Genomic DNA, 11,439 nt, shown 5'->3' with positions numbered 1-11,439 from the left:
GCTTACTATTTTCTCAACATTGTCACTATTTACAGTTCTATATATTTGTTTTGTTTTTTTAAAATGTTTTATTTATTTATTCATGAGAGACAGAGAGAGACAGAGACACAGGCAGAGAGAAAAGCAGGCTCCATGCAGGAAGCCTGATGTGGGCCTCGATCCCAAGTCTCCAGGATCATGCCCTGAGCTGAAGGCAGACACTCAACCACTGAGCCACCCAGGCATTCCCGAGTTCTACATATTTGGAGTTGAACTTGGGCATCCCTCTAATTCCCATTTCATTACCCTTTTCTAAAAATAAGAAGAAATCCCATGAAAGGACAATTCATACTAATTTCATGAAATATACATTTGACGCAAACCTGAAACATATCTTACTTGATAATGTCTTTTCAGAAAAAAATGCCTTACAATGAGTTCTGATTGGTGTTACTATAAAATATAAACTCTGTTAATTATCCTATAATGGTGATAGTCAACTTCACATCATATATTAGAAAATCAAATGAGAGTTTGTTAGAAGATAGAATTTTATCATATTAGTCAGCTGGTATTTGTCATAGTCTTCCATTATCTCTCCTAATTCTGTGCAGAGCAATTGGATACAGTATTTGTGACAAAGTTCACAAATCTTAGTAAAAATCCCTGGTGTTCTCTCCTATTTTTTATTCTATTGTATCATATTCTATCCTCTATTCTCCACTCTGTTACGTTTCGTTTAAAAAAATTAAGTCTGATGTGACCCATTAGCTTTATTTTACAATCTACTAGTATATTATGTCTTGCAAGTAGTCTGAGTAATGCTGACTTAGACAACAAATCTATTTAAAAAACAAAAGTTCGTGGAATGGTAGTGTTATAGGAAAATATAAAAGAATAATGCAATGGAATGGAAAGTATCTGGGCAGGGGTTAATTTTGTCAGGGTGGTCAGGGAAGCCTTCTTGGAGCAGATGACATTGAATTGTGCTCTGCATGATTTAGGCTACTGATATGACTGCATTCTTAAACAGACATGGTAGTTTGAACTATTTTCTTTCAAACGTGCATATTATTTGCTAGTTGTTTTGTGTATACTTGGTGAATGCCCAGCCAGGCTGCAACTTCCTGCAAGACCAGTTTTTTTTTTCTCATTGAAAAAAATAAAAACTCCCCTATTATTTAGTTTTGTGCTGTCTGTAAAGTAGATGTTGGGCAAATAAATGCTAGTTCAGTGTTGACTACTGAGGATCACTCTCAACCAGCGCCAACATCTTCCTAGGTGGAACAGATGAGAGTCTGTGCCTAGTGATGAGGGTTGGGAAGGCCCTCAATGCTTCTGAATAGCTCCATATTATTGCCTGTGCCTGAAACTTCATAATTAGAAATTCTGTCCTTTGTCTTTAAGCCTTTATCAATTAAGTCTTGACAATTATTGGTGCCTCTGTTCAATGGATATTATTTCTATGGCTAAATCATCATTGAATTTACAAAGAAGATGTGGCTTGCTTAATCCTTTCTAAGCAGGAGTCCTGCAGTGGGGAGAGTGGCTACCAGGTGCTCAGGGCCGTGTGTTGCGTGTCTGGACAGGAAGCCCTGCTGAGACATTCAGGCCTCCAGGACCAGAGAGAAAACATGCCCAGTGCAGGTACCCGATTAATAATTTGGGATTAAAATAATGGCATAAAGAGTGACTGACATTACTTACCCACATTTATATACTAACTTTGATATATTTGTTCTTCAAGAAATATAACATCAAGGCACAAGTTAGTTTCCTTTTTAAGACCTCAATTATCAGTAATTTTGGTCAATTTTCTTTAGCCTTGGTTTGCCTCTCAACTCTAGGGAGGATTCTCCCTGGCTTCACAGAAACCTTCCAAGGGAAGGCAGCTCTGGCTTTCTGGTCCCAGGGCTGGCTGCTCCAGGTTCAAGTCAGGAAGCCCCTATACTTCTGCTCTAAGACAGGCACAGACATTGAAAGCCAGACATTTCTGCCTTTGTGTAAAGCATTGAAGAGAGGGAAAAAAATCTTCCCCTCTTTTCTCATTTCTTCTGAATAACCTCAATTTTTCCCCTGGTGTTTAGACCCAGACAACACTCCCCACTCTAAACTCTGGCCTTTAAAAGGTGTCTAGGTTTTTCAACAAATGGTGTTGAGAAAACTGGGTATTCATATGTAAAGGAATAAAGTTGGACCCTTACTTATGCCATATACAAAGATTAACTTAAAATGGATCTAACACCTAAACGGAAGGACTAAAACTATAAAACTCTTAGGAGAAAATATAGGAGAAAAGCTTCATGACACTAGATTTGGCAAGGATTTCTTAGCTATGACACCAAAAGCACGGACGAACGAAGGGAAAAAAATACACGAACTGGACTTCATCAAATTAAAAACTTCTTTGCATCAAAGGACATAATCAACAGAGTGAAAGGGCAACCCACAGAAAAGGAGAAAATATTTGTAAATTATACATCTGATAAGGGGCTAATGTCCCGAATATATAAAGAACTATAGCTCAACAACAAAAAGACAAACAATTTGATTAGAAAATGAGCAAAGGACTTGGAGAGACATTTTTCCAAAGAAGATATGTAAATGGTCAATAAGCACAAGAAAAAGATCATCAACATCACTCATTATTAGAGAAATGCAAATCAAAACTACAATGAGACGTTACCTCACACCTACTAGGATGGCTGCTATCAAAAAACAAATAAAACCCCAAATAACAGCATTGGTGAGGATGTGGAGAAATTGGAATCTTTGTGCACTGTGGTGGGAACGTAAAAGGGTGCCCCTGCTATGGAAAACAGTATGATGATTCATCAAAAGATTAAAAATAGAATCACTATATGATCCAGCAATTCTGCTTCTGGGTATTTATCCAAAAGAATTGGAAGTAGAGTCCCCCAAAAGAGATATTTGTATACTCATGGTCATAGAAGCATTATTCATAAGGTAGAAAGAGCCTGAGTGTCCATCGACAGATGATGAATGGATAAAAAATGTGGTATATCCATACAGTGGAGTATTATTCAACCTAAAGAGGGAGGAAATTCTGACGTAGGCTATGAAAGGCTAAATCTTGAGGGCAAAGTGGAGTAAGCCATTCACGAAAGGACAAACGTATGATTCCATGTGTATGAGGTACCTAGAGAAGTCAAATTCATGGAGAAAGTAGACTGGTAGTTGCCAGGGGCTGAGTAGAGTTATTATTTAATGGGTGCAGAGTTTCAGCATTGTAAGATGAAGAGTCTGGAGTTGCATGACACTGTGAATGAACTTAATGCTACTGAACTGTACCTTTAAAAATAGTTAAAATTGGGGTGGGGGGGGTCCCTGGGTGGCTTGGTAGGTTTAGATTCTTGGTTTCCGCTCAGGTTGCAGTCTCAGGGTTGTGAGATCAGGCTCGATCTCGGGGGGGGGGGGAGTTTGCTGGGGTGGGGGGGCAGTCTGCTTGATATTCTCCTTCACTCTCTGCCACACCCCCTGCCCCATGCGCGTGCACGCTCTCTCTCAAATAAAATAAATCTTTAAAAAAGTGGTTAAGGTGGCGAATGTTATAATTTGTGTATTTTACTACAAAAAAAGAGAGAAAGATCTATGCTATGAAGTTTGTCCTCTTTCAGAATGTAATCCGATGGGAGAGAAATCTAAGGCCTCATCTGATTTGTTGAATTTTAAGAAATATTTAGGGCACTTTCAGTAGCCTATACTTATGTGATAGACTAAGTTGATAAATTCAGCATAGGACTAAGGATTTGCTAAGGATAGTCCCTAGTTTAACAGGTAACATGCAGAGTTTGTTAAGGTGTTTATATTTAGGGAAGATGTTTTAAGGAGATTTTAATATCTAGAAAGTCTCAGCATTCAGTGAGCGATTATGCAAAAGTGAGATTCTAGAGTCCATAAAACTAATTTTAAGGTAAGAAAAGTTTTTTTTTTGTGTGTGTGTGTGTTTTGGGGCTAACACATTTTTTATTATGAAATTAATTTGTGTTTAATAAAAATGTGGAAAAATTAAAAATAAAGCAAGTCCCACCACCCAAATTTAGCTTTATTTCCTTTCCAGTCATTTCCAGTCATTTCCCCACACACAGGTTTAAAAAAGATATGGTTTGGTCATATTACATATGAATAGTAACCATTATTTTAAAAGGCTGTGTATCTAATAGATTGAAGAGCATATACATTTTTGTTTAATTTCTACTTCATTTTTGGAAAATTCAGAAGTTTGCAGGATATTTTCCCCTGTATCATAGTATATTTTGGTTACATTAGAGTATGTTTTCCCTGTTATTAAACAAGTTAAAATGATATAAATTAAAATTAAAATCTTTGTTTTCATAAACAGTATTTTCTACATGAATTTCCTTTGGATTTATTGTCATAAACATAGTTCAAAAGGTTTGAGGAGTTTGGATATGTTTGAAGGGTTTTGATATTGCTAAATTGCTTACCTACCTAAAAAGTTGTGTGTGAGTGCTATCACACGGCACCCTTGCCAGTCTTTAATGTCATTTACTTAATTTTTTTTTTACTTAATTTTTTTTAAAACAAAGTTAGTTCACTTAAAACAAAATATTTTATTTTAGTGAGAGAGCACATGGGTAAGCAGGGGGAGGAACAGAGGGGGAGGGGAAGGGAGGAGGAAGTATATCAAGCAGACTCCTCTCTGAGCACAGAGCCCAACGCCAGGCTGATACCACTACCTGAGATCATGATCAAGAGTCAGATGACCTAACTGACGGCCACTCAGGTGCCCCTTCAATGTCGCTTATTAACTTTTGCCAATTTTGTATATGAAAATCATGTGTTTATTACTTTGTGCTTCTTTAAGCTTTCTGAAATATATTAATTTCCTAATTGTGTATCCTGTTTTTTTTTTTTAAGATTTTATTTATTTATTCATGAGAGACAGAGGCAGAGGGAGAAGCAGGTTCCCCCAGAGGAGGAAGCTCAATGGGGGCACTCAGTCCCAGGACTGGGACATCATGACCTGAGCCTAAGGTAGATGCTTAAGGGACTGAGCCATCCAGGCGCCCCTCCCAATTGTTTTTTATTGGATTCTTTATTCACTGTCTTGCTCAGCTGCAGTTGGTTTCTAATGTTCTTATATAATCCATATAAAATAACAACGCTTTTTTTTTTTTAATAACAACGCTTTGTATCACACTGCCTGCATACTTTTCCTGGTTTATTTCTTTTTACATTTTTTAAATTGATGTTCCTAATTTGCCTTTCATTTTATCTGCCTTTTGTGTCTTCAGGTGAATATGTTGTTTGTGTAGAAAAGGGTTAAGTGTAAATGACAGTGAACCTACATTATTGTCCACTAGTGTCATTTAGAAATAAGGTAGGACCAGTTTTCACTCCTGTCCCTGAGTCTGCCACTACCTGAGCTATTCTTCTATTACTCCCTCTGCAAGGGTGAGGTTTCCCAGATGAAATACAGGACGCTCAATTAACTTGAATTTCAGAGAAACAATGAATACCTTTTAAAGTACAAGTATATCCTAAATATTGCATGGGCCATACTGATAGTACAACAGTGTTGGTCATTCATCTGAAATTCAATTTTAATTGGGCATGTTGTATTTTTATTGGACACATCGGGGACTTCTGCTTGGAGCTCGTTTCTTAACACCTGCTTATCTAGCACCATCCCGTACCAGGCGGTGGGAGTGGGGGTGGTGAAGGAGAAGATCCTGTTCTCAGAGTTTATACTCTGGTTTCTCAGAGACTCTTGCAATCGGAAAGATAATCTCCTGGGCAATTTCAGTGATGGCCAGGTGAGGGCCTCTGTGTTTTCCTGCTGCCTAAGGCAGTTACCCACATTTACTTGATCATAGAACCACCTGGGACACCCTTCCCCTGGGGAGTCTGAGGCCTTTGAAGAGGGATCCAGATGCCTGTGGTTTTAACAAGAGGCAGGTCTGCGCAACTCTGGCAACCTGGGCGCCCTCCGCCCAACCGCGCAGCAGAAGCCACTTTCACTTTTTACAGCCCGTTCGGAAGCACCGGTGTACACCTTGCGGGGATGACAATTTCCGTAAATTGCTTTGCAGGTGATGACGTTCGTCCCACTCGGTCTTCACGCTCATCCTCCAGGAAAGCAGGGAGGCTGATTTCCGCTTGACCCAGGAGGGCGGGAGGCTCCCGGGGGCCAAGCTCGCAGGCCCGCGGCTCAAGCCGCCTCCTCTCACCTGGGCGCGGCGGGCACCGCGGGGCTGTGGACCGAGCCCACCTGGAGCTTCAGGTGGGCTCCGCTCCGCCCTGAGCGCGCCCCGGGCCTGCACCCAGCCACGGACGGAGAGGCCCGCGGCCCAGCGAGCGAGGGAGGCCCCCGCCGGGGCCCTCCCCTCCCCTTCCCCACGCACCCGCCGGGGACCCTCCCCCTCCCCACGCACCCGCCGGGGCCCTCCCCTCCCCCCACGCACCCGCCCGGGGCCCTCCCCTTCCCCTCCACGCACCCGCCGGGGCCCTCCCCTCCCCTCCCCACGCACCCGCCGGGGCCCTCCCCCTCACCCCCGCCCTCCCCCCCTCCCCCACGCACCCGCCCGGGGCCCTCCCCCCACGCACCCGCCCGGGGCCCTCCCCTCCCCCTCCCCCCACGCACCCGCCCGGGGCCCTCCCCCCCACGCACCCGCCCGGGGCCCTCCCCTCCCCTCCCCACGCACCCGCCGGGGCCCTCCCCTCCCCCCCACGCACCCGCCGGGGCCCTCCCCTCCCCCCACGCACCCGCCCGGGCCCCTCCCCTCCCCCCACGCACCCGCCGGGGCCCTCCCCTCCCCCCCACGCACCCGCCGGGGCCCTCCCCTCCCCCCACGCACCCGCCCGGGGCCCTCCCCTCCCCCCACGCACCGGCCCGGGGCCCTCCCCTCCCCCCACGCACCCGCCCGGGCCCCTCCCCTCCCCCCCACGCACCCGCCGGGGGCCCCTCCCCTCCCCCCTCCCCCCCAACGCCCCCGCCGGGGGCCGTCCCCTCCCCTCCCCACGCCCCCGCCGCCCCGGCTCCCCGAGCGCCGCGCGTGTCCGAGCGGGGCCGCCTGGAGCCCGGGGCGCGCGGACGCGGCGGCGGGGCCGCGCTCCGAGCACGCGCGCGGGGGCCGGTCCTGCAACCGCCGCTCCCGGGAACAGGGCGGCCCCTCCCGGGAAGCGGGTCGCCGCCGCCGCCTGGACTCGGAAGCGCCGAGCGGGTTGTTGGGGACTCGCGGCGCGCGTCCCGGGACCGCCCGGAGGTTGGTAGCCGGGGCCGCCGCGGGCAGGACACCCCCCGGCGCCCGCGCTCCCCGCTCCCCGCTCCCGCTCCCGCTCCCGCTCCGGCTCCCGCTCCCGGCCCGGCTCCTGCGCGCGCCCGGGGGCGGGGCCGAGACAAAGGCGGCGGGGCCGTGCGCGCCGGGCGGGCTCCGGGCTGCGGGCTGCGGGCTCCGGGGAGGGCCTCCCGCCCGCGACCCCTCCCCGGCCTTGGTCCCCAGCGTCCGCGGGTCGAAGTGCGCCGGCCCCAGCGCTGCGGCCCCAGTGACCCCCAAAGTCAGAGACTGAGTTTGCTTTCTAGCCTTCAGACTCAGTTTCCCCCTTCTAAGTCCAGCCTCCGCGTGGCCCCGGTCTTTCCATGGAAAGCCCCCCTCCCCCATCCCTGGAGGTCCCCCCTCCCCCATCCCTGGAGGTCCCCCCCAAGTGGGCGGGCCGGGTACGGGTGGGGGTGAGGGTGGGGTGGGGTCGGCCTTGGTGTTAGAAACGTGCTGCTTCCTTGGTTCGTGGCTCTTGGGTCAGAGCAGCCCTCCTAGAGGTCGGCGTCCTTGGTTTGCATTTCATGGGCATGAGACTCGCTGTTTCTGTCCCTTTCTGTGTTGTAGTCCTCACTCATTCATGTATTTTCAGAGCTAGGCACTTAGGGGCCGTTAAGTGCTTTGGGGACAGGAGAGCAGAGGGAAGGCTTCACCGAGGAGGTGGTGGTTTTTACCTTGGAATTTGAAAAATAAGTACAGCCCCCCCTCCCCCCATTCCGTTCTTGCTCCTTCTCTCCTATAATTCTCCTTTTTTTTTTCTCTTTGACAGTCCCCAAGTGTGATTAGTATAGAACAAGGTCAGTTCTGACCTGAAAGATTCAACTAATATTAACAAGGATCATGTGCTTGACCCTGTTGTTTCTAGACCTTCCAATCACTGGGGAGGGTAGGTGGTGTTATTCCTGAAAGAAAGATCAGATGCCAAAGACACAACTAGTAAATCTCAAGGCTGAGTTTTACACTTCCCTTTTCTGGATCAAAGCCTGGGCTGTATCTACCATTTATTTTGCTCCCTCCTTGGGGAGCAGGTTAGGTAGACTAACTTAGGGTCAAGGCTGAGTCTCTGGAGAGAGCGGTCATCATTGTGGGATGTTTGATGTTGGTTTGAACTCTGCAGGTAACATCAGGAAAGAGCCAGCCTAGGCCTTACTCATGTCCTTGTTTCCGGCTTGCAGCTCAGGGCCTGGCCAAGGAGAGGTGCTCCTTTCTACATTGGAATTCCTTCCCTTGGGTGAAATCTTTGGTTCCTTGTAGGGTTTTTTTTTTTTTTTTTTTTTTACTTTTTAGTATGTGTGTGTGTGTGTGTGTGTGTGTGTGTGTGTGTGTGTGTGCGTGTGTGCCATGGACCTCTTTGGAATCCGGGGAAAGCCAATTTTTAGAAGGTATTACAAAAATTAATAGTTACAAATTATAGTGAAACACGATTGTCAGAATAGTGTAACGAATCCCCAAATTTGTAATGGGTATTTTCTTTAGTAATGCATTAAGTGACGAAATTCAGTGCGGCACCACATAACTCTCATAATTTCAAAGTCGAGATGCCCATGTTTATACCTATTTCCCAATATTTGCAGCAGCTGTATTGTGTAATGAAAGTATCTGATTTTTATTGGTGACAAAGTTGCCAGAACTCCTACTAGTATGGTTTGTGGTCCACATTCATAATAGATGAAATTCTGCATTTTAGATGTTCATGAAAATAAAGATAAATGAGAGAATTTATAAGTTCATGGCCCCCTGAATTTACCTACAGAAGCCTTGGGGGTGGAGGAGTGGGTATCCTAGGTTGCAAACCCTACGTAGTGGTTGGTTTTCTTCTGAGTGCTCGCTGGCCACTCTAGTGCGTTACAAATACCCATTTCCTTCTCTTTCAGTTAGTGTCTCCTTTTACTCAGGTTCACTTATTTCTAGTGATAAAAGCTGTTGAGAGGGAATTGCTGGATTGTTTATATACTCTCCTTGCTCTGCTTCTATGGATAATTCTGCTGGAGAATATTCTTGGGATAGTGGATGTGTGTCACACAGTACAGAAGAGGTTTTTGGTGGTGGTGGTTTTGTTTTTGAGAGTGGGTATGAACCTTACTGGTGTGTGATATTACCAGTGCCAGAGAAGAAAACGGTGTTATCACTATACATCCCATAGACATTTAAAAGATTTTAAGATGTTATCATGAATAATTTTGGTAATATGCTTGAAAATTCAGATAAAACGGACACTAAAAAAAAAAAATTCCCTTAACTAAAACACAGGAACTAGAAGAGCAGAGTAGTCCTGTATCTATTAAAGAAATTTAATTTGTAGTTAAAATCCTTTCCAAAGCAAAATTTCTAAGCCCACATGGCTTCATAAGGGAAATATTCCAAACATTTAAAAAAATGAACACTCCCTGGATGCTTTTATGAGGCCAGCATAACCTTGTTACTAAAGCTTGATGAGGGTATTACAAAGAAATTACAGGCCATAGTCTTGCAAAAATCTTAATAATGATATATTGGTAAATCAAATATAACAGTCTATAAAAAGGATACTAAACCATGACCAATTTGAACTTATTCTAGGAATGCAAACTTTGGCTAACATTAGAAAATCAAATGTAATTACATACACATAAGGGAGAAAAGTTACTTGACAATTCAACACTGCTCATGATAAAAACTTTTTGCAAGTTAAAACATTGAGAGACATTAAAGATTTAAACAATGGAGGGTATGTCTTTGCCCTGCAAATAAGTCTATAGATTTAGTGCAATCCCAATCACAGTTCCAGCAGATTTCTTCTCAAAAAATGAAGTTGGTAAGCCTGTTTGAAAATTTGTTTGGGAATTCTAGATAATGTAAGAAAAAGCAAATTTAGACGACTAGATCAATACATAATATGCTAATATGGTATTGGCACAATGCTAGACAGACCATGGAACTGAGTAGAGAATTCATAATCAGGCTCACACATTTGTGTGATTTGTGATAAAAGTGACATCACACTGCAGTGGAGAAACTATGACTTTTTCAGTAAATGATGCTGGGTCATTTGGAACTCCATGTAGACAAAATGAATCTTGATCATCTATTTTGTCCTATATACAAATATTAATCAAGATATGTCACACACCCAAATATGAAAGCTGAAATAATAAAGCCTCTGGAAGAAAGCAAAGTAAAATATCTTTATTATCTACGGACAGTCAAAGGTTTATTGAATAGGACACAAAAACCAACTAATTATAAAGGAAAAAGATTGCTAAGAACTTCTGTCCGTTTAAAGACTCCATAAGGAGAGTGGGAAGGCAAGCTACAGCATGGGTAAAGATAATTTGTAATACATACACCCAATACAGAACTCCTACCCAGAATGTAGAAACAAATTCTACAAATCATTAGGAAAAAAAAAAAAAAAGGACAGCCCAATAGAAAAATGGGCAAGTCACTTCCTAAAAGAGGATATCCAAATTCTTAAACACACGAAAAGATGATTAACCTTGTTAGTGACTGGAAAATGCAAATGAAAAATTAGAATGGGCTATCGCTATATACTCACCAGAGTGGCTAAATCAGACTGTCAGTGCTAAGTATATACAGGCTTCCCCCACTATCCAAAAGCAGAGCTTTCCTGTGAAATCTTTCATAAGCTGAAATGGTGTGAAGCAAAGAAGCAATTACCATTGATTTACATGGAAAATTTTTTGGGCATTCCCAGGCCCAAAAAGTAATCCCTCTTAAGCTTTTCTGATACCTTAGGATACATCCCACTTGGAGATGCACCATATCCATGAAGATTCGGTACAGGTGCCCACAGACACAGTTCAGAGCTCCAGTGACCATGATGCTGAGATATTCAGTGTAGTTCCCCAGGAAGGAGCGTGGGCCACTCTTGCTGCTCAGGGTGTGTGTGCTGCCTCTCTAAGGGCTGGCTGCAAAAACACTGAGTGCCATTTTGATTCTTGCTTTTTTCTTTTTTCTTTTTTCTTGTAAAAGTTAAAATCTCCAGATTTCTTTCAGTTAACAGAAACAGGTACTAGTGTAGGTCTTTCAGCAAAGTGAAGTGTTATAACCTGAACTTTCAAAAAGTAGGGGGGATACCTGCGCTGGTTGGGTTATGGACAAGCTGCAACTCTCATACATTGCTGATGGGTATAAAATTTAGTGCATGGGCAGCCTGGGT

General features: G+C 44.7%; 1 protein-coding gene across 3 annotated transcripts in view; it reads left to right on the top strand.

Moving 5' to 3' along the window:
• The first annotated feature begins 5,978 nt into the window (after positions 1 to 5,978).
• The window catches only part of HHAT (hedgehog acyltransferase), a 317,033-nt gene continuing 311,572 nt past the window's right edge, over positions 5,979 to 11,439 (top strand). The window contains exon 1 of one of the 3 annotated variants that reach the window (XM_055319514.1): positions 5,979 to 6,056. The gene's annotated coding sequence lies outside the window, so the exon portion shown is untranslated. Of the gene's footprint in view, positions 6,057 to 6,120; positions 6,248 to 7,135; positions 7,230 to 11,439 lie in introns of those variants that run through there. The other 2 variants (XM_055319515.1, XM_055319513.1) reach the window with 2 other exon arrangements.

Source organism: Nyctereutes procyonoides, unplaced genomic scaffold (assembly GCF_905146905.1).
Source record: "Nyctereutes procyonoides isolate TBG_1078 unplaced genomic scaffold, NYPRO_anot_genome, whole genome shotgun sequence".
NCBI classification, from domain to species: domain Eukaryota; kingdom Metazoa; phylum Chordata; class Mammalia; order Carnivora; family Canidae; genus Nyctereutes; species Nyctereutes procyonoides.
The sequence above is the reverse complement of the archived record's forward strand: the minus strand, read 5'-3'. Positions and strand labels throughout refer to the sequence as shown.